The sequence below is a fragment of the Tenrec ecaudatus genome, chromosome 2 (genome assembly GCF_050624435.1).
Source record: "Tenrec ecaudatus isolate mTenEca1 chromosome 2, mTenEca1.hap1, whole genome shotgun sequence".
Classification (NCBI taxonomy): Eukaryota; Metazoa; Chordata; class Mammalia; order Afrosoricida; family Tenrecidae; genus Tenrec; species Tenrec ecaudatus.
The window spans coordinates 194,269,184-194,295,736 of record NC_134531.1 but is presented as its reverse complement, the minus strand read 5'-3'; the positions used below and the strand labels follow the sequence as shown (position 1 = coordinate 194,295,736).

At 42.2% G+C, this 26,553-nt stretch overlaps 1 protein-coding gene across 1 annotated transcript in view; it reads right to left on the bottom strand.

Annotated features, from left to right (window-relative positions):
• Window positions 1-26,553, bottom strand: part of LOC142440262 (olfactory receptor 2Y1B-like) — a 28,076-nt gene that overhangs the window by 1,390 nt on the left and 133 nt on the right. The gene's annotated exons all lie outside the window — the stretch shown is intronic.

Here is a 26,553-nt window from a genome sequence, read left to right as displayed (position 1 = left end):
GGAGCAGACATTCCCTGATTATCTCCTCCTACTGCAGCACCCATTACCCCTCATGCCCTCCCCCAATGCAGGTATTGAGTTTCCTCACCTGTGATTACCACCCACCTTGTGATGTATGTAACTCCTGATTATACATGACTTATGGCTACCTATAAATGCCCAACAAATTAAAGACTCCCTCTCTCTTCTCCCACCTCCATGTGGACCACCACGAGGGCTGAGGTGAGCATGGTACCATGAAATGTGTCTGACTCCTTTATTTTATCTTCTCTCCTACCTATCCCTCCTATTCTCTGTGAATTTATTATAATCCTTATCTGTGATTGCCATACATTTGTGCCTATGGACCCCGAGGTTGTTAGAAGCTGTTTTACTCTAAGAAATGGCTCCCATTGTGTGGTTATAAGAAAAGAAGTCTTTTGAGTTATACCCCATGTACAATTGTATGGCCCTACCAGACAGTAGAATGAATTGGGGAACTTGTGTGAAGTGAGGATCCTGTTGAGGGATTAGCAGATAAGTAGGAATAAGAATAGCAGTATAATATTTTAAAGAGGGCAATAGGGTGAGACAGAATTAAACCTAAGACTTATGCTATTACTCGGGCACATTTAATGGGAAAACAGAAGGTAGCAGAAACAAATAAAAAGATGCAAGGTTTTCTACAAGCAGTAAAAGAGTATAATCCATGGTTCCCAGAGGAAGGAACATTAGATCTAGGAACTTGGGAACATGTAGGCACAAATTTAAAGAAAGCACACAAAGAGGGGCAGAGTATCCCCCTGGAGACCTGGTGTCTGTGGGATCAAGTTAAGATGATTTTAGAACCTCCACAGACAGAGCAGGAGAGGAATGAGGAGCATCATTGTAAGGAAAGGCCTGAAATAAACTATCCAACAGTATAGAAGCAGGCAAAAGTGATTCAAATTGAGTATCAGGCAGATGAAAAGATTTTAGACAGAATTGAGAAAAATAAGCCTGAATCAGAGGGGTACATGATAGTAAAAGCATCTGCTCCCCTGCTGGAATGTAGTTCAGGAAAGTCTAGGGATGGTAAAACAACAAAGCAAGCCAGTGCTAGAGGTAAAGATGAGATTAGCTCCAAGAAAATGCAACCTAAGAGAGCTAACATGGAAGAGGAAGTTTGGGAAATCAAGTTTAAAGATACCAATTGAGAAAACCAGCATAGAAAACAGAAGAGGCAGCGTGTAGACAAGCACCTTTACTTTCAAAGGTAGAAAGAGGGATTTCAGAAGAAGGAGATTCAGAAATTATGACGGCTTTTCCTGTTAGTGTTATTAACAGACAGCCTGACTCGCACCACCCAGAAGGTCACTGACTATGGCCCAGCCTCTCCTTTTGCAGTTAGCATGATAAGATCTTTGGTAGAGTCTGAACGCTGGATCCCAGCTGACTGCTGAACTTTGACAGGAACATTCCTTTCTCCTTCAGTATTTTTCTAATATAGGATCTGGTGGAATGAATAAGTGTATTCACAAGCTCAGAGACATATTGAGGATGGAATAGATATAGGAATTCATTAGTTGCTAGGGGATGAGAGTTATATCACAGTTGAGTCACAATCATAGTTTACTGAACTGGCATTTACACAGGTACACAAGGTTTGCCTAAGGGCCTGGGAAAAAATAATACCATCAGGAGAGAGAATGGCCCAGTTACACTGCTATAAAGCAGCGGGATGATAATCCTATGTAGACTTTGTGCCCCAATTAGAGGATGCTCTGTGCAAAAGTGTCAGAAATGTGCAGGCAGTGGAAGATCTAGTTTACAAACTATCTTTTGAGTTCGTTCATGAGGACTGTAAAAATGCCTTATGTGCCTATCGAGAACAAGGCACACTTTTAGATTATCTTAGAATATGTTTGAATGTGGAGACAGATGAATACAAGGCAGACCTACTAGCCGCTGTTTTGGCCAACTACACCAGGCATAAAGGGAAATGCTTTCGATACAGGAAGATAGGTCATTTTCAAAGAGAGTGCTGGCAGGATAGGCTAATCACCGTGGCTCAGAAAATCAAGCTTCAGCCTGCACCATAGCATGGACCAGGACCACCTAGATCATGTTTAAAAGAACCCCGACTTTGCCCGGCTGCAGGAAGAGACTCATGGGGTGAACCAATGTCACTCAAGATTAAGCAGTAAGAGATTTCCCTTAGCAAATGCTTTCCAGCCGGGAAATAGGAAAGAGAACGCGCTCCATACAGCAGAGCGCAGTAAGCCAGGCTTCTGCCTGGCTGAGCAAACCACAATCACAGGTGTCACTCAGCCTCACAGCAGGAGACCAGACTTGGCCAAACTTGCAAAAGTCCAGCCTCTGTTCTTCCAGCAGTAAGTGTGACTAACCAAGAAAAGGCTCAGAAGTGCTTGCAGCAGTCTGTTGATACCAAAAAGCAGGAGCCTCTGCTTCAGAGAGTAATACAATTTTTATGAAGGAAATTTAATCTAAGTACTCAAGGCACTCAAATTGATTCTAGAGTTATTCAGAGGTGTGAAGAAAAACCAAAATCTTCAATGAAACCAGAAATTATTAAGAATGGTATGTGGGGTCCACTACCTAAAAGAACTATAGACTGTTTATTAGGAAGGTCCAACCTAAATTTACAAGGTGTTCAGATTGTTGCTGGAGTTATTGGTCAGGATTGTGAAGAAGAAATTAGGGCGGTGATAAAATCTGATATACCATGGTTTATAAAGAAGGAAGATTACTTAAGCCAATATTTACTTTCTTGCATTTCTACAGTTAAAATGTATATGTATCAGGAAAACGTACTTGAGAAGTCTGACCACCCTATAATTCAAGGGGTGTTTTGGAATGCTGGTGTGCAGAAATAACAGTGCCCACATTAAATTTGAAATTGAAGAGAAAAGGTTTTTAAACTGGATATGGAGTCACTTTCTTAGGACATCCACAAGAGCCTAAGATCCGCCCACTAACTTCCCCTAAGTCCAGCATGGAGGGAATAAGGGAAGTTAACCGAGACAGACTATTGAAGATTGTAAAATCCTAAGGTGTAAAAAGCCTGACCGGCAATAAGGCTTAATTGAGCCTGTAACCTTACTGGTAATCTTAGAGGGGGAAAAATGTCTGTTTGGTAAGTTAGTTCAAACACAGCTGAACAAATTTATTAAGATATTTTTCAGTCTTTGAAATTATCCTGAGAGTGTTAAGAACTTCTCAGTACAGTTAGTGAGCTCACTTGATTCTCGGAGTGCTAGGGGACAAAACTTCAATATCAATGAAGTCTAACAAGTTTCACTGGTTTGGAACCAGGCAAGTTCCCTGAGGTTTGTTATACTGTCTTTAAAGTCTTCGTTGTTAAAACAGAAGGGGGAGAAGAAGAAAAATGTTATGTCTAACAAACTTCATTTAGTCATTTTTACCCCCCAGTTTTCTCCTTACTAAAAGCTTTTAACAAAATTAGGGCAAATAAAAACATTTTCACTTCTACAGAAAAAGCTGATCCTAAGAAGTTCCAGGAAGATGGAAATTACGTTTGAGATCCCAGTCTGCTAATCACCTGTAGGAAGGGCTATGCATTTGTGTTTTTGGAGGAGAAAGCTGATGGACTCACTTTAGAAGGATGCAACCATGTGTTGAGAAAGGTGAAAGGCAAGGAAAAGATGAAAAATCACCCAATCTTAACCATGTTTCTGATTACAGGTTGCTAACAGTCCAAAGGGAGAGGCTATTTGTTTATGCTTTCACAGGCAAAGGGATTTCATTCAGCCAGCAAAGCCCAGAAGAAAGGTAGTGATGCTGTGACCTGAGAGTTGAAAGACCAGCTCAGAGACCTCTATCCTGTAGCTGAAGTCATCCAAAACGCCAAGAAGACATCGCAGATCCCTGAGAATGGCAATTGCTTCCTGCTTAGACATTTCTAACATTGCTGATGCTGTCTAACAGACACTCTGAGATTCTCTCATAACTGAACACTTTATGGAAAAGTGACTAGACTAATACAACTGACTGTTCATTTACTAGAGGATCAGATTATAAACTTTTAATATCATTGGATGTTAAATTTCATTAGAATGTTGCAGATTTTGTGATATATATATATAATGTAACCTTACACAATTGGGATTTAATTAGAAAACATTTGCAAGGGCTTAAGGGAAACATTTCATTATATGTGATTCAACTAAAAAGGGATATTTTCTATACATTCGAGGATGGAGTTAAGACATCGCTAGCTCTGAGGTGATTAGACAATTGGTGGATGGTATAGAGAGGCTGGGTCCCATGCGCTTGGGTTCAAAATATTTCATATAGCTTAAGTTCTAGTCTAGCTGTGCTGCTCATCATCATAATCTTGATGCTCACAGTCTCGTGCTGCTTTTATAGGAAGTTAAGAGATATGAATAGGGACCATGTTGCCTCTATTAAATTTTAAACATAATACAGAAGGGGGAAATATGGGAAATTGACAACATGAGAAATATGACTAGGACAATATTCCCTAACTTATAACAGAGGGAATCTGGAAAGCTAGTATCCTATGGTAGGAAAGCCACCACTTTGGTAAGTTAGTGATAAAATCCAAGCACATTATCTTGCTTTCAATATCATTCCCACAGATTCTCTCCTATTAGCTCTGCTACCTTAAAGTGAGCACATGGTTGATTCTGTCTTCCTGTAGAAGCAGACATTCCCTGATTATCTCCTCCCATCAAGGCACCCATCCCCGCTCCTGCCTTCCCCCAATGCAGGCATTAGGTCTCCTCATCTGTGAGCTCAGGGACTTTACTCTGAACACCACCCACCTTGTGATAAATGTAACTCCTGAATATGTGTAGCTTATGGCTACTTATCAATGCCTCAAGACTCTAAAGACTCGCTCTCTCTTCTCCCACCTCCACGTGGAGCACCAAGAGGGGTTGAGGTCAGCATACTGTTATGAAATGTATCTGCCTCCTTTATTTTATCTTCTCTCCTACTTTCCCTCCTATTCTCCATTGACTGTATTATAATCTTTATATATGATTGCCATACAGATGTGCCTACAGACCCTGCGGTTGTTACAGGCTGGTTTACTTTGACAGGAGAATCATAAGAAAGATCTGAAAGGGGCCACAGGTTTATCTTTGCTATTTCAGTTAAGTTCTAGAGGACACAGAGGGACTTTAAAGGAATTGCGAAAAATGGAAACAAAATTTGAAGGTTTGGAAACAGTCTGCTGCACAGACCAAGGACATAGATCCTAGAATTTTCACCAAGGATGTGCCATCTGTTCTTGAATAGATTAAGTCTAGGGCTGATGGATCTAAGCCACTCCCACAGCAGAACCCATCAGCTTCGACTGAAAGACGCAGGGAAGGTAGGAAGGACAAGGACCTGACTGCATCTTGGAGTTCTATAGGTAGGAAATCCGCCCCAAGAACCCCCATCTGTGGTCCTCCAAGGAAAGAAGAGGCCCACTCCTGGAGCAGGGGAAGATCAGCAGAGCAGCTGGAAGAAGCATCGTGAGCAAGGCCTTCCCGATTTCAAAGGGTGGGCCACAGCTTCCTCCATTTAAAAAAGCGGGGTCATTAAATACATGCATCTGAAATGTAGGACCTCCATTAAGGTGTGGCAAGGCAATAGGTCCATGAGGATACAACACTGTGGGAACAAGAAATCCATGCTCAAGGGACAGGGGAATGGGGCCTACTAGGGCCAAGGGGTGTGGCCAAGTTATCTTCTAGTCAGAACAACTAGGAGAATGGCGCCACCGGAGTCAAGGGAGCAGAGTTGCTATCCCAGTAGATCTGGACGTAGGAGCTGAACACCAGACCTCAGGTGGCTCCACCCAGCATCCAGAAGGTGTAACCAACACTCAGCGCCTGGAGAGGAGGGACATTACCTAGATGGTCTCAAGGAACAAAGGACTACTCTCAAGCTAAAGCCGATTGTTCTGCTAGGGGGTTGACGTGGTGGGTGCCCATTCCTTCTTTTCCTCTAAGTTCTCCCATTTGTAATGGAGATGTCTGCAGCATGCCGACTACTGCACTATGGAAGCAGAGAACTTGAATGCTACATTTCATCAGGTCACAGATAAAGAGGAGTTTCACCCCAGCATGAAATATGCCTAGAAACTCGGCTATAGTTGATTTAGGTGATTCAGAAGATGAAATCGTGGGCTTGAAGTTGATTTGATGAAGGACTTTGGGAATGATGGCATGCAATGAGTGTGTTGTACATGTGGCAAGACATGAATTTGGGGGACCTAACAGTGAAATGTTGTGGATTTAAATGTGTAACCCCAAAATATGTGCTGTAAATCCTAACCTCTCATAAGCATATTTGGGACTGGGTTGCCTTGTTTTGTTAATCAGGCAGGATTAGTGCACGGTGTGTTTTGAGTCTAACTCTTTGAGAATAAAAGAGATTAGACAGGCAAGTGAAGGAGGCAGAGTGGAGGGGAGAGAGATGTCGCGTGAAGATCCACAAGGAACAGAAGATGTAGAAACAAAGGGTCTCCCTCCTGAGCCAAGAAGGATAAAAAATCTTCCCCTGGAGCCCAAACCCTAAATATGCCCACTGAGTTGTGAGAAAATAAATTTCTGTTTGTTAAAGCCATTCACTGTGGTATTTCTGATACAGCAGCATTATATAGCTAAGACACTCCCCATAACTTTCACTTGTCCAACAACAGAAAATGGTAATGCTTCTTGTGAAGGAAATAGGCTTGCGTGGTGCAAACAATGAAGCACTCCACTACTAACTTAGGGGTCGAAGGTTCTAATCATACCAGAGTCATCCGGGAAGAAAGACCTACAAACCTACCTCTGAAAGGTCACAAGTTTTGAAAACTGCCCTAAAACACATGGGAGGCTCATAATTTGGAACTGATTCTACAGCAGTAGGTTTGGTCCGGTTCATGAAGGACGGAGACTTCTACATTATTTTGTAGTATTCACTTGCTGTTCGGTGTCATCAAGTCAGTTCCAATGCATAGCAACCCTATGACCACAGACTGAAACAATGCCCGGTCCTGTAGCGTCCTCAAAATTGTTCCTGTGTGTGAGCCCATTGTGGACACCACTATTGACATTTGGTGCCCCTGCTGGCATTTGAAACACCAGTGACATCGCTTTCAGCATCACAGCAGCACGCAACCACCACAGTACGACACACTGACCGACTAGTGGACAGTGTGCACTAAACACTCCTAAATCAGGAACTGTATGATCCACTTTGTCCTACTGAACTATTTCTAGGGAGATCGCTGAATCTGGATAACATCCACATGAACTCAATCTCTGTTGCCTGCATGTTATGCAGACCCTTCATGTCTTGGACCCGGTATTTCCTTGTCCTAAAGTAGAGATCATGTATTTTGGCAAGGGTCAAATGTAAGGATATGAGAGCTGCTGGTAAAAATGTAAGGTGTCAAACTGTAGCATTTGGACGCTGTGCTGTTCTCTGTTGCTTGGTCTTGTAGGTAGCATGCTCCGCAGATTGGGATTCATGAATAGTGAAGATGAACTCTCAACTGTGAGCTCTGGGAGCTCATAGCTCACCATTCCTGGAAACCCAGCTCAAGGCTAGCTGAGAATTGTCACAGGGATTGAGAAGAGTGGAGACTCATCCATTTTTATCACGGTGGAGGCTATTGTGGGAGGGATTATAAAAAATATCCTAAATATCATAATTCACCATGTAGCTAATACACTCCACTTCCTATAAACTCAGTAATCCACCTTAGTTGTTCCCCCCCCAGCCCAATCCTTTTGTATATTTCTCTCTGTCATATGTAACATTTCATTAAAATTCCTTTTACCTGCTTTTGTCCCTCTCTCATCTGTGCTCTCTTCAGATGTAGAGAGTATATAAAAAATCACTGCCATGAGTCAATGCTGACTCAATCAACCCCTGTGAGTTCCTTAGATGGAAGCTGGTTATGGGAGTAGAGAGCCCAGTCTCTCTCCCGAGGACCTGCTGGTGCCTGACCGCAGCCCAACTCGTAACCACTCTACCACCATGGGCTAGAGAATACACAGAATACCAAAGCAAATATTAACAGCTTACCTTAAGGACACAAAAGAGAACAATGTGGACTACAACTGCAACTTAGATTTTTACAAACAGCCCTCATATTGTTACATTTGGCCTTTCCCACAATGCAATCCTAAAAGTGAGGCGATATGTCATCTCTACTTTAGGACAAGGAAACACCTGGCACAAATATTAAGGTTTCTGGGTAAACTGATGGAACAAGCTGGTAACAACCAACCATACCCAACCAAACCCACTGACATTAGGTTGATTCCAACTTATAGAAACCCTATAGGAAAGTATAGAACTACCCCATAAGGTTTTCCAGTCTATACGTCTTCATGGAAGATGCCAGAGCTTTCTCCCACAGAACTGGTGGTGGGCTTGTACCACCAACATTGTGGTACACCCAAGCTCTTCTATTACTCTGCCTCCTTATGGTACATCCGAGGTACTAAATCAGTGATACTTTCTTCACAACATACAGTGAACCTTAAATAAATTTGAAATGAAGCTATCACTCTGCCTTGAAATTTTATAGAAATGTATTTACACTGAGAAAAATACAGTTGAATTAGTAATATAGTTTCACAAACTATACAAATTACTAATATACTTTGACAAATGATTCCTGTATGCACATACGAACGTGAATAAAACATTACTCTCCTTTGTGATTAAAATTTCTTGGGGCCAACAGTGTGTCAGCAAGAAAAACAAATGAAAGAAATGATTATCTATAACTGGAGTATGTTCAATTAAAGTAGTTTTTGTCCTGTTTATTGTCATGGGAAATTTTGCAACAGATATTGGTAAAGGTTATATATCATGAGTAATTTAATTACTATTACTACACCCGAATAATCTTGAATTGGTTAATATTGTATTACATTATATCTATGTCTGCGTCTCATATCTCAAAATATATATTACAGACTATCATCATCAAAGACTCCATGTTGGATCAATAATTCCAGCAGAGTATTTGGAAGCCATTCTTGATACCCTTGTGAAAAATGTGGATAAAAATATAAATTAATTATTTTGGTTACATGTAGTCTAAATAATTTCACTGAAGATATTTTCTAAAAGGCCACCATAGTAAACTGCAACAGCCGTGGAATCACTACATCAGAGCCCCACAGATCTGCTCAGCTACTGACCAACTATGCCCCAGCACACCTTGGACCTGGTGTCAGGAAAATACACTCAGTGATCCTTAATTTATCTAGTTGTTTCATCACATTTCAACAGGAATTAAATGGCATGATGCCTTCTGTGAGCTCCATCAAGGATATATAATGCACATTTTGAATACTGATCTGTCTGCACGCAAGTATACATACTTTATATATCATTGTGTCTACATCTTTCAGCGCAGTGCCATGAGAATAAAAGATTCTCAATAAATATCTGAGCTGGCTTTATGCCTGATACACATAAATGTTCTAGATGTTTTTGTAAGGAAACCCTTGTTACATTTCTACATCTTTTAATCACCATAGTTAATTACCCTTCGTTTTCCTCCATAATTATTTGTCTTGAATTGCATTTTCATAGATAAGTTTATTTAAAGAGCTGATTGTGCTAAATGTTTCAAAATCTTCACGTGTCATTCACCTCCAGTCTGCTGATATATGGACATTGTCCTCACAGTTGTTTCTGGAAACATCCAGGAGACATTTTTCAGCTTCATCTTTGTCACTGCATTTTGCTTGTTGCCTCTTTCTACGTAAGCCTCCTTCTCCCCCTTCCTGGGTCTCTACTTCACTGGCCATTCCCAGGGTCTCTTTAGCAGGCTCCCTCTCTGTGTGAAGCCCTCACATGTGTGCTTCCTCCTCTGGGTTTCATCCCAGATACCCCTTCTGTTCTCTGCTCTTCAGGAAAGTGTCCTCCACCCAAGTGCTTGAATCACAGGTCACTGTACTGAGAACCTCAAACGGAATCTCTGCACCCAACATCTGTCTTCTGAACTTCAAACGTTTTATAACCCATCTTCTTAGCCCAGGACACTTCAAACTCAGCACGTCTACACTCATCATGTCAGCCCAACAGAACTGCTTCTCCCCTTATGTTTCCTCTCCAAGGAAAGTGTCATCACACTGTACAGTTCTCCACACCAGAAAATGAATCATCAGCCTCTGCCCCTTGTGTGCTTTCAGGTCACAGTTTTCATGTCATTTCCACTAAGATAGTGATTTGAAACTGGGCAAATTTTGTTTCTCAGAAGACATTTTGTCATGTGTGGAGTTATTTTTGGTTTATACAACTTCAGAGTATGAGGGGGTGCACCCAGCATCTAGAGAGCTGAACCCAAGAGTGGGGCTAAGCATAGTATGGTGCGTGGGCTATTATAGACACACACGTACCAATTAACTGGCCCAAAATAAGTATTCCTCGATTTCACCATACTACATCTTTCAGAGCGCAAAGCTGCCTCTATCTACTTCATGATTGTGCTCCAGTGCTCTGGCACCTTGGCACCGTGGCACATGAAAGTGATACGTAAGGAAGCCCCCGGTGCCTGCACTCGCCTGTACCAGCTCTTTACCCAGTCATGAGGAAGGCATGAAATCTGAGACCAATTTTGTTCTTATTCAGAAGTGGGGTATGGAGGTCGTCCTGTTTGGGGTCTGATGACTTTCACATGAAATCTGCTGTGTCAGGAAAAGCGTCAGTATCCACAAACTTCTGAGCTGTTTTTCTATCCTGTCATCCTATTGACTTTCTTCTCTCTAACTAAGGCCTGCCCTCTTGTGATAGGACTTGCTTGGGAGATATGTCCTGCTTCTTAATCTCCAGCCATTGGCCAGGGTCCTGGTGAGAATGAGCTAATCTCCCAGGATCACATCACATCAGACCTGTCACCAGATCGGTGCCAATGGCGCCCTGTATTCAGCACAGCTTGCCACACTCTCCATTAATTGGCCCTTTACTGTCACTCATGACCTGTTGCTGCCGTTAGGATGGTTTTCCAATCCCTCACAGAGCTTTACTTTCTTCAGTCTTCCTGAGATATCCATTGCTAGGGTCTTCCTCGTGTGATACATGATTACTATAAAAAGAAATACTCATCTTAAATCCCTCCTCAACAGGAAACTCAGAAATTCCCTCAGAGCCCCTTCCAGTTTCCCACGGTTGTTGCAAGTTAGAGCTCACATGGACCCAAAGACGGGTCTCTTGTAAAGCCCACACAGTTACTAGTCCTCAACCTAGTGAGTTTGACCGTGAGACAAGTCCGTCCTCGGTCTCATCGTCTCAGAAGCTGAGCAGCGGGTGTCAGCGTCTGAAGCGTCCCCCTGCGTGCAGCTGAATAGCCATGAGGGGAGGGGTCTCCTTAGAGGAGCACAGAAGAAACTCCACCCAACGCCCATTCTCCACTGTCTGAAGGGAGCCCTCAGGACATGAACCATTGCTGAACTTCATATATCCCAGTAGACTCACCTGTCCATAATGTTTCACATGTTCCAAATCCATCAATCCAGGGAAAAAAATGATATTATGTCTGCCTAATTGTTTTTTCTCAATCCCCTCTCCAAATACTCACAAATGATCCCTCTACCCTTAAATAACAATACAGTGTCTTACTCTGCATTACTCACATATAATTTTCAGAGTATTCTGCAAGTTGTTGGCAGTAGACTGGAATAAACCCTTGAAAAATCCAGCCTCCAGGAAACAAAACCTGTATGGCATATGGAAATAGCTCACATGAGAAAGAGCTGTTTTCGAGATTGAAAATGAGGATTTTTGAAACCAAACACGATAGCTTTGTTGCTTATTTCAAGATCTTCCATATGCGAAAGCTGGTAAACTTGCTTTGTGCTCCTCCAAAGGCCTTAATTAGGAGCAGTTAATGTAACTTATAGAATAGATGGTAGCTCAATATAATGTAAACTTTAAAATAAAAATAAAAAGCAGTCTAAAAATGGACTGCCTGGAAATGTAGTGATATTCTCATGACTTGAAGACTTCTTCCCCACTCAAAGGCTGAAAGTTGAGCTTTCATTTATTTAAAAATATTCCAGTAGTAACTGGCATGTTGAATGAGATAGTTTAAAATATCTGATTCAATTTTGAACATTTTTATTTTTCTGAACTTAAATTTTTTTTAACTTTAGGCATAACCTCTATTCCCAATCCCCTTGGCACTCAGAAATCATTTTGATACTTGAACATTTAGGACTGATGATTTTCTGCATCACAAAGATCAATGTCTGTGCTTATGTCTATGTCTGTTTGCTTCTGTTTTAAGGTATATCCATTTGTCTATGTATGATCTCTATTAATAATAAACTTCCTGAGATTATAAATTTCATTAAAAAAATCTTTCAACATGTATAGTACTTCTACTTTCATACCAGTCCACTAATTTAATAAAATTGTGTGACTTCAAGGACTCACATTCAAATCAGAGAATTGAATCTTCTGCTTCTTTAAAGATTTATACTCTTGGAAACACACAGGGGCAGCGCCCTTCTATCCTGTAGAAATAGGTCAGTTCTCCTGTCTACTATCTTCTACTCTCTCAATGGGAAGAGACTTGATGGATGGTTTCAGAGTCTGAGCAAAAGAGGAGATTCCACAAACTCCTTTCTGACCACCTTTATTGCAAGAGCATCGTCTTTACATTTGAATCTAATTTCACTTCCTCCACACAATGCCCCTTTATACAGATACCATCCTGACCCCAAGACTCCTTTTTAATTGCCCAACAATAATCCATCAGTTTCTGTTCTGAGACCTGAAAGTCACAGTTTGAATTCCGTCCAAGAGCTAAATTAACAGATTGTTTGATCTCTGATTCTATACCCAGAACATTTTCTCCAAATAGGATGGACTCTTCCTGTTGTATACTCCTCCAAGAAGTCTTCTTTGATTGATCTTCAGCAACTCTAATCATGCTTTTTAGTTGCTTATTTTGCATATTAAAGCCTTTAGTGTCCAGAATTTGAGTGTTAGAATGGATTTTAAAATTTACTTTAAGTCAATTCTTACACTTTAAATAATCAGAAAGTCCTATAATTGGTCAATAATTTCCCATGTTTATGCAGTTTGTCTGTCTGTGAAATCAAGGGAGTCCACTCAGTCTCTACTAAAAGTTCCAGAAAAGGAACTTACACACTTACCTCTCTCAAGCATACTGGCTTCAAAGGTAGTTGGAGATTGATTACGTCTAGAGAATCCCCAAGAAGGCATGTTCTTGATCCTGACTTCATCCGTAGGGTGCAGGGGTATGGTCTGAACTTCTTTCTTGAAAACTCATGATTGCATATGGTTTCCTACCCCAGTAGGAGAGACTAATGAGACCCATAATCCACAAGGTGGGACCATCCTTCCCACTACACCCGCATGCACCTACCCTAGGCAACTCTCACCAGGACAGAGCTAGTCTATCATCAAACCACCTCTTGACCCAAGATAGGTTCTGCCCCAGGGGCATTCCCAATGCCCGCTTTAGAGCAGTAGAAGGAGAATTGTTTACCAAATGAGGCCTTGGAGACTTCTGGGCTCAGCATGGCAATTATAATGAACTGACGGGCACCCATTGATTCCCTCAATTCTCGCTCCTCCACTTCCTCACAACCCGGAACAAACTGAGCTACGCAGCACCCAATTAAAGTACGCCATTGCACTGGCTCATGCCACTCCCCACCTGGAATGTCCGCCCTTCTGACTCGATCCAAATCACACTCACCCTTCTCTCCTAACCCCCTGTCTCATTTGAAGTCTACCATATTCTCCACATATTTCCAATATCTTCCATCTCTGAACTCCTCATACATTTTCATTCATTTGTATCATTGATTCAATCATATAATTTATGTCCTTGATGACAATTTTGATGTATTATATTCTGTCTCTATCACAATCTTTACTGTATTAATATTTTAAATTTCTTTATACTTTGTTTTAACCCGCAAAGAATGTTAAAATATTGCTTCATTATCAATTCAATAAAAATTATTCATTGATCTTTGATTTTTATTTCCCAGGAAAAATTCAATAATCAAAATATTTTTATTCATCTAAGGTATGACAATACAATGTAGCAACAATTTGCTAGAATATCTGCCATTTACTAGCTTTTGACTGGAATGCTTTCTTGACATGCGTCAGCCTCAGTTTCCTTATCAGGGGAGAAAAATACAACCTACCATGTAGCACAGCTTTGTGGACTAATGACACAGTCTATGTCAAATGTCTGGTATGTGGTAGACATTCATTCAGCAGGAGCTGGTATTACTGTAATACAAAGATTCTACTTCTCCAGAAAGAAAAGGTGGGCCATTCACAATCATTCCCTAGTCTCACTGTCTGCTCCAGCTAATCACGAATGGATGTTCTTTCCATGTATGCTGCTATGGAGTCCATTCTCACCAGGTAGCCCTATACTGTTGCCGGCAGACAATGAGTCCAAGATGCCTCTCACTCTTTTAGCCAAAGACAGAGACTACGTTAATGTGAGAAATTCTAAGTTTATTCTGGAAACACTGACAGAAAGAAACAGTGGGGTTTCTACCTGCAAAGTGTTTCAAAAATCAAGCATGTTATATACCTTACTTACACTTTGTGACAGAGCAGGATTAAAAAAATTTATAGTGTTTTGGTGAGAATTTACATAGACTACTAGGATCCCATTAAAAATTTTCTATATATGTTGTTCCATGACATTGGCTATGATTTCCACATTATATCAATATTTTTAAAGTGGTTTCTTGATGTAGTATTCACAAATCATACACTTTTGTGGTTAAATTGCTTTTAAAATGGGCCGTATGTACATAATCACAATCAGCTCCAGTACTTATTCCCCTCCTGTTTTTCTTGTTTGCTCCACAAATCCCCACCCCTTCCTACCTTGCAAAAGCTCTCAACCCACATCCCCCCAAAGCATTGCATCAGGTAATATCTCTATGTATCTACTCCCTTTGTGTTTCGCAAATTGGGAAACCCAGTAGGAACAATTAAAAAATGGCAAGAATAAAATAAGAATATACAAACACAAATAAAGAATAAGAAAGAAAAGACCACCAGCAATATTTTAAAAGCCAGAGAAGAAATTATTGTTGTGAAACAAGCAGGAAATGCTTGAGTCTAGATCAAATTCAAGTTGGGTTAAGATGGAGGTAAACTGACTATGTTTGATCCACCATAATCAAGTTTATAATCATCTCTATCCGATAGTAAAGCTGTCTGAGTCCCCTGCCGGTGGCTAGAAGGGAGCTGTTAGAGGCTTAGTCTAACTGGATACTCTACAAATGGATTTGGGGCTCTCACTGACCCCCACAGGTGTTCTCAATTTAAACTTTTCCCTTCGTCACATTTTAATTTTGTTATTGGCATCTTCGGATCACACAGGATGTGCTTCCTCCATGTGGATTTTGTTGATTCCTCACTTAGATGGCTGCTTGCTTGAGTACAAGCCTTTAAGACCCCAGACACTCTTCCAGTTGACAGCGGGGCACCATCTGCTTCTTCACCACACTTTGCTATAGCACCCTTATCTTCAGATAACAGGAAGAGTTAGCAGGGTTTTACAATGTCACAGGAGGAGATTAGCAGGCTTTCGCAATGATTATGGATGCAACTGATACTCTAAGAAGGCAGGTTTGCAATCATCATTAGGAGGTTTTCTATACCCACATTTCTGCAGGGGACACTCAGGGATGTTTGCCCCGACGCTGCATGTGCCCTTGTTTATCTCAATTGGGGGGTCCTTCTGTGTCTGGCCTTACTAGACTGGTACCCCTGAGGCCTCTGAATGAGGACGCTTTGTGTCTGGCTACTTATTACTATTATTTTTAATCGTTTTATTGGGGGCTTTTAAAGCTCTTTTCACAAGCCACACATACATCCCTTGGGTCAAGCACATCTGTACCTCTGTTCTGGCACTTATTTTAATGGCCTTGCTAATCTCCTTCCTCAGTCAGAAAATCCCCACTGGGTAAGCTATAGGGAATTTTTACTGCACGGGAAGAGGTTATTTTATTTTGTATTTTTAACAAACTGAATCTTAAACTATGTTACATTTCTAGTATGTTTGCATATAGCAGACTAACTCTTTCACCCCTTCTATCAATACACCAGAGAAGAACTACTTTTGTGGGTTTCTCATGTGGGTTCAAGTAAATGAAGACCACTACAATGTTCGATTCAAATGATGGGAAGTCTTTATTTTCAATCAGGCTAGCCTGGACTGCAGGGGGGACATTTAAACGAACTGTCCACCATACTGCAGTGCCCTTCTTCGCTGGCCAAGTCTCTTTACTCAGGGAGGGCAGAATACAGAAAGCAGAAGAAAAAAACAAGTTAAAATCCATATATCACTAAGTAAGAGGTATTGACAGAAATAAAACAAAATTATATTTAGGTAAACCTTCAGGCACTTTATTTTTATGATCCTACTCCTGTCTGCAGCTTGTCTTCTTGGTGAGCAGAAATAAACACAACTGTCCCAGAGAGAAAGACTTACTGCTTCTCTTTATAAGGAGAGAGGAGTAGTTTAAATAAGAATTGCCCTCAGGGCACTTACAGACCTGCATTCCCTTGTGACTCTAAAAACAGTTTACTCTGGCCAAGCAGAGGGGGATGCATGCATTCAGAGCAAAGTGCTTTTGTGACAGTTGTGCTGAAATGGGGTGACAGGAGCTTGTCTATTTCACTAACACTGTAAATCTTTAAAGTTGTAGAAAGCTTCATCTTTCTCCTGCTGGTGGTTTCAAACTATTGACCTGTAGTTAGCAGAAAAATGTGTAACCCATTAACCCAACAGGGCTCCTTTCTATGCCCATCAACAGTTACAGTCTAAGTGAGGAGACAACCAAGCCCATGTGGAAGAAGCGCACCAGCTTGTGCGATCCAAAGATGACAATTTAAAAATCCAAATATGGCAAAGGGAAATGTATTCGAGCTAAAATGATGAATACCCAAGTTGTAGAAGGTTGGGGAGGGCAATGGGAGCCCAAAACCCACCTGCCGAACATCTGGTCAGACTGAGCCACTGACACATCCGCTCTAGCCACAGGCGAGAGTCTCCAACAGCCTTGCTGGCAGACAGAGAGCATTGTAATCTTGAATATGCTGAACTAGACTGTGGTAGTCACTTGGGTGGAGTCTAGGCTGTCAATCTGGAGATAGCCAATGAGACTTCTGTGGGCATAGCCTTCCCCTGAGCATTCTGGGAAATCTGGTACTCCCTCCTTGGAGGTGGAAGACACCTTTTCTCTCTGTGACTCCCAGGAAGACATTGCAGAAGACAAGCCACATGGTTGCAACCCGATCTCGGAAGCTGGAGACGTCACAGAGAGACCTCTGCCAGCGCTGAGATGTTTCCAATGACACTGGATCCAAAGACTTTCTACCCTCTGGCCTGTGATCTTCTGCATTTGGCATCATTGCATGTGTTCCGTGTGTCTGGAGAGGACTTTACAGATTGGTATCGGACATATGGGCTAATATCGACCTTATGGACTTGATCTGGACTGGGCTGGGATGTTTTCTCAATGTTCAATTGCTCTTGTATATAAATCTCTTTCTTATACATATATGTGTGTCTGTGGATTTGTTTCTATAGTCTACCCAGACTAACACATAGATGCTTGGCCAGATGACCTCCCTATAGACCCGGCTTGAGTTGGTTCTGTGTGCAAGTGTCTCTTTCTCACGTGTTTCACGACAGAAATTTCTTCCCTGGTTTTTGGAATGTTGATTAGGGTCTTTTCTATCTTACTCAGTACTTGCATTTTGGTCTCTGTATTATTATTCTATTATTCTTGCCACCTTATTACTAATTTGGTTTTTGCTGTTTCTGTTGGGTTTCCCAGGTTGTGACCCACAGGAGGAGTGGATGCATAGTGATAATAATTGATACAGGGTTGATAGGGGATGCAGGGGTGGGAGTGGGTGATAGGGAGGGTAGGGGCATTTCAGAAGTGGGAAATGCAGATGGGGAGGGAGGGAGTACTAGAACTGATTTTTAAAAGCGATTTAACATGGGTTGGGGGAATGTTCTATAATTGATACGATAATGATTGTGCATTTTTCCTTGATATGAGAGAATGTTGACCTACTGAAATGTATGCTATTTAAATTATGTGCCAATAAAACTGTTAAAAAGAAAACAATGCTAAAAAAGATATCCAGAGAGTCACTATGAGTCAGCATTGACTCAATGGCAGGGAGCCTTTCCCGTAGTATAATGTTTTCAGGGTATATCCATGCTGTAATATGTATCAGAACTTTATTTCTTGTTATGGCTGGAAAATATTCCATTGAAAGTATGTGCCACATTTTGTTCATCCATCCGCCTGTTAATGGACATTTAGACTATTTGTATCTTTTGACTATTGTGAATGATACTGCTCTAAAAACTTTATTGTTAGTTTCTATGCACATACCTTGTTCTTTGTTAATCACAATGAAAAATTCATAAAAATACACATTTTAATAAAAAAAATAAGAACCTAAATTTAACTACATTTCTCCAGGGGCTATCACCATCACCCCACATGCCATTTTAATTCTACTATAGAGTGAAGAAGAAGAAGAAGAAGAAGAAGAAGAAGAAGAAGAAGAAGAAGAAGAAGAAGAAGAAGAAAGAGTACAGAAGACAAAAGCGAGTTATAACTTGGTATTCAGAAGTCACAAACTGGCAGCCACCTGAAAGGATGTTTTTTTATTGGAGTTATTTTCCAGAAATTTAGAAATCAGTAGAGTTCATATGAAAACATGGATTGCCTATTTGTCTACATTGAAATGCATTAGTAATGAGAGCATTGATTGAATGGAACTCAGATAATAACTATTAAGTCAAATTTATGTTTGTGTTTCACTATCGCTCTAACCCTGGTCAAGGGGAATGGTCCTTCCCCTTGCCTGAGATTAGGCAGCTTCACATCTTTTGTCCTATCACTTTTAGATGGTAAAAACCTGTAGTCATTCCAAGGTCCTGAAACTCTTTCGAGTGAGTATTTAAATTCTCCAGTCTCACGTAATAATCAATGATTGCCACTTCACTCATAAGTAAATCTTTTCCCCTTTATCTTCAGAAAGGTCCTTTTGCAAGAAGGCCGCCTCTGCACTCCTCTGTTATTGTCTCCTTCCTAAAAGAGGTTTCAGGTGAGGGGCAAAATTCAGACCAGGGTCAGAGAAAACCTGTTGAAAAAGAGTGAGCTTATTGAAGGGGATATTTTGGTGGGTGGGAGTCCCAAAGAACTAAAAACAAACAAGCAAACAAACTCATTGCCATTAGGTGCATGTGTGAGGTAGCTAGTTTAGGGACAGGTGATTGTCCCACCCATGTCTGCAAAGGCCGCATAGAGGAGGTTGGAAAGAAATTGGGCAACCATTAGACACCTATGAAGTCTCCAAACTGAGCATGCTCACACTCAAGCCTCTGAGCCAGGTGGGAGGTACACCTGGGCAGGCCAAACTAGGTCCAGGCTGATGATATCACCCAGGTGAGCTCCACCCAGCCAATGGGACCAACCAATACCATGAACCACGCCTCCCCAGCCAGAGGTTTGAAAGATGCTGGCTGTGGGAAGGCGTCTCCTGGGGGGAGGGGAAGCGGCTCCCTCTCCCATGGCAGTGCACTTGTCACTGCTTGGAGCCTACTCTTATCTCTCTCCCTGCTCCTGGTCAGTGGCAGCTCTTAGGGTGGGGGTGCACGTGCACCACCTGGGTGTGTCCCCTTAGGGCATACTCCAGGCCTGCTTGGGGCCCACATGCACCCACTCTGGCCTACTCAGGGGACCCACAGCCACTCTGGCCCCCTCACTCTCTGGCCTCTGTGCCCTCTTTCCCCTTGCTCCCTCAACCCCTCAGTCCCTGGAATCCCCCCACCCCAGTTCCACACATGTGGGTACTCTTTCCAAGAGGTTGTTCATGCCCAGTCGTGAACGCCTTTGAGACTGTAAAACCTGAAACTTGTCCCGTCCTTCAGCAAAACCCACTTGGATTATGAAACAGTCTTGCGCGCAAATTCTTTCATAGGGCGTAGCCAAGAACCAAGGTATTACCCACTTGAGAAACCTCACATTTGGTGCCCTGTGAGTCAGATGAAAATCTTTGGACTACACCTTTAAGGTAAGCCCATCTCGGGACACACTTTTGTCCCTGGCGCGGGCACCCATCTCTGACCTTTTTTGTGCATCTTTCAGACTTCACCTCACCACCTTTGAGAGATGGAGACGCTCTGGCAGCTGGATGGAACTTTCTAAGTGTCAGACTTAAACTGCAAGTGGTGCCGTTTGAAAAACACCTGGCTCTGTAAGGGGGAAGGAACCTGCAGGGGAGCCGAACATGTGACCCTAACGACCTCACCAAGATGGTGTCCAGTGCTCCAACCAAGTGGAGGGTGGGGGACTTCGTAGCTATACCTGCCTGGCTCCTGCTCCCCACTCCCCCAGTTGCAATGGTTTTTGTCCCGGGTTTTCCCACTGATGCCCCATGACTGTTTTCTCCTGTTCACAAACAAGTAGCTTGGTCCAGCTTTGTTGCATGACCTTGGTTGTCTGCTAGTCTTATTGTTTGGTTCTTCTCTGATTAGTTTTCCTTTTGTCCAAGCCTTGACAAGAGGCACTGAAAGCAAGGCCACTGAGTAACTGCTAACCCTGCTGTTTCATCGAAGGCTTTTAAGCCCACCTGCCTCCCTGCCTACGGCCTCTTGTCTCCAGGCCATTCACATTCCTGGTACAGTTGCACCAGGACACCATGTGTCCTTTCAAGGATCCAAATTCATCTAGAGTGGCTGAATGCACACTGAGCCAATGGACAGATCGGAATGTATGCGGCACCAAAATAATTGCACCCTTAATGCAATTACCCATGTGCCAACTTTGCATCAGGTTTGACTATTTCCTATTATTATTATGTATAGTGTCACAGATTAAGAGTGTGCACCAAGAACTCTGCTCCCCTCTTAGGACACAGACTACATTTCCCAGCCCTTAGCAACTGCACATGGCCACAGGTCTCAGTTTGGCTGAAGAGCTGTGGGCAGCAGTGTTTTGAGCTACTTCCAGATCTGGTTTATCAATTCTGACAGGAGTGGTCCTTGCTTTCCTTGCCCCCTGTCCATAGATTAAAGAGAACCTATGAATGAGTGGAGCCACAACAAGGAAAGATGCTGGGTCATGAGTGAAAGGATAGAAGAAAGGCTCCACTGATCTATGAGGGGTATCCAAGGAAAACCTGAACAAAAACTCTGTTGGGCTGAGCTTTTGTAGTATGAACTTTCCTCCTAGGCAAGTACTGGGCAACTACCTCTGAGTTAGTGTACCTAGTGGCATGACCTGGGATGGTTCTCTCTGGTCACAATGAATTTTTCATAAAACCAGTTTTGTTCCAACCTCAATTTTTGTGATGGCTGATTTAAGAGAAGAGTAATTCAGTTGTGAAATTTTGTTTCCTGCTTTGGAAAAACGCCGCAGAAACTGTTGTGATGTTGAACATAGGACAGCGTTATGGGAAAACTCAAGTGTGCAAATGGTTTTCTCCTTTTAAAAAAGGTGAAATGTCAATTGATGACAACCCTTATTCTGATGTCTGTCAACTTCTTGAACGAAAGAAAATGTTGACAAAATTTGTGCACTTGTTCTTGGAGACTGACAATGGTCCATTGAAGAGATGGGGAAGTTATCTGGACTGTCTTCAAGCTTGGTTCAGCAAATTTTAACAGGTGACTTGGGAATGAGGAGTATCACTTGGAAATCTGTGCCTTGGGATTCTGACTTTTCTGGGAAAAGAGTGTAGAGTGGAAACATGCCATGCTTTGAAGAAGAGCTCCAAAATCACCCAGACTCTTTTCCCCGAAGGTCACTCACGGTGAAGAGCTATGGTGCTATTCTGACAACCACAGGAGCTAACATCAATGAAGCCATTTGAAGATGCCATCATTGCTTCGCCGCCCAAAAGCTTGTCAAGAGAAATCAAAGATCGAGATGATGCTCATTTGTTTTTGTTTTTTATCTTTCATCTATTATCTTTCCTTACCTACCACTTGTCAAAGGAGGGAAAATAAGGTGATAGTGTCTCAGTGCCTTTGGAGTTCATTCCACCAGGTCAGACTGTTAATCAAGTGTTGTTGAGTTAGAGGTTCTGAAAAGTACCTCTGAGTAACAGTGGGCAACAGTGTTGCCTAACAGTGTTCAACAAAAAAGGCCTGATTTGTGGCAGACAGGGGACTGCTTTTTCCACTATGACAATGCACTTGCTCACACAGCCACCTCAATGCATTCGTTTTTGGTAAAAAGATGCATGACTCTCTTGCCTCACACACCTTACTCACCTGGCCTCCTGCTGTGTGACTTCTTTTTGTTTCCTCGAATGAAATGGTGGAAATGAAAGGACAGTGATTTGACTACGTAGAAGACGTGAAGAAAAAAACTAGGGTGGTGTTGTCAGCCATTCAAACAGACAAGTTTGAAAAATGTTTCCAAGAATGGAATCACAGATTTAAGAAATGTATTAAGTGTAATGGAGAGTACTTTGAAGATGAGAAGGTTGACTTATAAAAATTTTTAACTACATAGCTTTGAAAAAATTCCAGCTTTTGTTCTTTTTTGGGGGGTGTGAGGTTGCCGCCTCATATATTGAAATGAATTCAGAATGAGAGGTCCAGTTTTATGAGATTCAGACTGTGAGATTTGTGGGGTTTCTTTTATGCAGTTTGTTTCATTTAGCAACACCTTTTATTTTCACATAGAATTCTCTTGTCCAGTTTTCCTAATTTTCTCACCCCCCACCTCACCACTACATTACAGCATCCTTTTTGCACTGGCAGCTCCATTGGGATTTCCTATTTAGGTATTGCTATAAATCACATTTACAGTCTTAGCTAATATAACTGGTGTGTTAGGAGGCTGTGTCAGTAACACTCAGAGTGAGTTCTCCCTCATGTGTGTTGTTGCATTAAGGAACCAAGGCCACCTTCTCAATGTCGCTAAGCTTCCCTTGCACTTGTTAGAGAGGGAAAGAAAGATGACGGTGTCTCAGGCCTAGAGGTTCCCTTATTGTTAGGAAAAGAAGACTCCAGTGGACAGATTCTGACTGGTTGATTTTGATCTCACACGTGGTATTAGATATGCAGGCTGTGTGGCTAAGATACATCTTAGGGGAAGAAAATATATCAAGGGTCCTCTCACTTCTTGGAGTTCTTGATTGCTTGGCTTTACTTTATTCTTTCTAGAAAGGAAGCACAACGATTTGGGTGATTAGAAGACTTCAATTTTAGGCCCAGCTTTCCCCCCCACTTTTTGGAAAGCTTTGCATCAATCATGAATAATCTGTAATTCCATTTCTTCAGGAATTTAGTGATAAGTGGTTGACCAACTCTAGGAAGGTGTAGCATGTGGGAAACAGGACCAGAGGGAGTGTAGGCACACAAACTCTCTATGCTCATCATAAAGAGTGTGGAAGGCCAAGACTCTGGTGGGAGAAAGCCTTCACATTTGTGAGTTGGAGGTGAGTCCCAGTCACATTTTCCTTACTAAAAATCATCCTCACAACCCCCCTCCCCATTATAGTACTACTTTTAAGATTATTCTTACAAGCAGCCAAAAGCTACTACTATGTGCTTTGAGGCTATCTTCTGTTAGAGCAATCAGGTTCAGTTGTCTCCGCCCCCAATGCAAGCCCACTCCCTCCTGATACTGCTCATAAATTACCTGATGTCTGATCTTGGAACCTATGCAGGGTCAGACCTGGCTAGTACTTGAATGCGAGATTCTAAATTGCTCCCCCTGGAGAGAGCTCAGGGACATCAAAGATTAAGTTGCCATCTTAATTCTAGTATCTCCACACCGTGTTATGTGTGTGCTTACCAGGGCTTGCTAGCTCCAAGACTGTATAACAATGTTAGAGAATACTTTCACTCTTTCTCATTTCTGCTTCATAGAAAGGTGATCACCCTGTATGGTCTGTCTGTCTTTCTATTTGCCCTCAATTGCATGACTTCGCCTCAGGTCCCTCTCAGGTGTAAGCCTGGACCTTACAGTAACAAAGGGGCTGGAAAGACATTTGAGAAAGTGTTTCAAAGTGACCCTTGAATCTCCTCACTCATCCCATACTTTTAAAGTATGACAAAATAGAGAGGATCTGTCCATTGAATTTTTCAAAAATAGATTTTTGCTGAGAGTTTCATTTTCTCAAAGGCAGAGAAGACCATTAATGCAACTTTTAATGTGACTTTAAGAATCTGAGTTTGTACTTCATTATAGGATAAAGTGGTTTGGAAGAGAAAATATGAGTTGCTATACTGTGATGGGTTTGAACTCAGGGAATTTGTCCACGTAAAGTGGGCAAAAACAATAAAAACTAAACTGGACTTACTGTCGAGTTAATTCCAACTCATACTGATCCTGTTAAGACAGGATAGAGCTGCCCCATGGAGTTTCCAAGGCTTTACATTGTTATGGGTGGAGACAGCCTCATCTTTCCCACATTGAGCTGCTAGTGGGTTCTCACTGCAGGTCTCATGGTGAGCAACTCCACGTGAATGCCACTGCACATCCAGACCTCCCTGGGTGTTTCCTAGACACCAGATAATCACCATATTGGGTGAGTAGGTATTTTCTAAGTGTCTTTCCTAGAAGGGTGACACAGGCCTCTGTAGAGGAGAATCTAGCAGGAACGAACAGATTTCTAAGGACTGAGGAGGAAGAACATTGCAGGGAGTTTTCTGTATCAAAGAACAGTGTGTATAGATCATCGGTGGTGGAGCACTCTCTAAAGCACTCTTGAAAGAAAATGAGAACAAAGGTCAGGTTTAATCACTCACACATCAATTATTTTCAGGAAAGTGTTTTCCTAATTTCCTTCCCTTTCCTCCAAACGCTTCTTCCCTGGAGGGGTCAGAGCCTACATCACGGAAGGGAGGTAAAAGGAGACAGGGTAATGAAGAGAAAGAAGCCCTCATTCTTTTTACTAAATGGTACTGTGAGTTAGACAGAGAAAAGACACTCCAAACTTGCTGCCATTGAGTCAATGGTGGCTCATAGAAACCCCTGTGGGCTTCCGAGACTGTAACTGCTTTGGGGGGTTGAAAGTCCAATCTTTCTCCCATTAAACTACTGGTGTTCTTGAACTGCTGACCAGGCAGATTGTAGCTCATCAGGACACCACGACACCACCACACTACCTAGGGTCCTAGAAAGAGATGGGCAAGGGGAGAAATGAAGATGTTAGGAATTTTAACACAAAAGAGAGGAGGAGCTACGTTTCTGCAGATATCTCTTCAGCCCATGGACGCTTAAAAGCAGATAAAACATATTTCCTTATCAGCGGATAAGACAGGAGATAGCTAAAAGACTGGGTGGAGAAAGGATGTTCACATTGCCCCCACAATGAGTGGGTAGACTCTTGAGTTTGGGGTCTGGAGATAAGGGCACAACATGATGTCTGGAGTGCAGGGACACACATACCTGGAAAGAGGGGGTTCACTATGGGAAATGAGACAATAGCAGAAGCCCCATCAGGAAGTCAGGCAATGAAAGGTCCAGCTCTATAGACCACCAGGGCTTTTAGACTAGCCAAGGGCCTTTTAAAAGAAACCCTGGTGTCATTTTTCTGAGTTGAGGAGCTGAGCACAAGATTAACCATTGGAAACCACCAGCCAATTCCTTAGAAGAAAAATCAGGCATTCTACTCCCGTACTCTAGTAAGAGTTGCCACCTCAGAACTGACTCGATGGCAGTGGGTTTGGTTTGGTGGAGATGCAATCTGAGCCAGATGTAGGTTGAAATTGAGTGAATGAAGGTTCATTACCACTCACATGTTAACTTTTAAGGCTTCCGCAAAGTGTTGGAAACTCACAAGAGCAGTTTTACCCTGGCCTATAAGATCTGCATCTGTAAGGTTTCTCGAGTGGGTAATATGCCGGTTCTTGGCTCGCACTACATGCCTGGTGAACTACAAGCCCATATTTTGAATCTGTGTCCAGAGTTAATTTCTTTGCCTCTGCTTTCTCGAGGCCTTATGACAAAACTATCAGTTCAGCCAGCTGGGCTGAAGTCCCTGGGGACAGGGAGTGAGCTTCAATGACTTGGTCAAGAGAAACAATGGCATTACCAGGTCTGTACACTTCAATGGTCACAACGCTGTGACCATCAGCAAACCAGACACAGTAAGCTACAGCATACGGTTGTTCTTTCAGGGCTGACGTAGGCAGGTAATTAGTAAACAGTAGCTCAAAGCAGGAATGGAGGGGTTTAGCGTCCTCCCCGGGGTCAATGAGTAATGCACCTGGATTGAGGGTTCTACTAGTCTGGGGGGTAATCGCAGGGTTCTCTGTAAGAAGGACTTGATACTTTAATAGACGACTGTGAGAAAGGCAGTTATAGTTTTAGCTTGTAGCACTTCGGGGATCCCGTGGTCAGTCAGGTCTCTAAGATGCCTCCTATGGTGATCCAAACTGCTTCGTGAATAAGAAAGGCACAGCTTCTATTGTGCGTAGGCAAGATGGCCACCTGGCTGAGAAAAGGAACATTTGGAAAAATATAGTGGGACGAGGATGAGGCCCATGACCATGTAGGGTGTAGTTTAGACAAT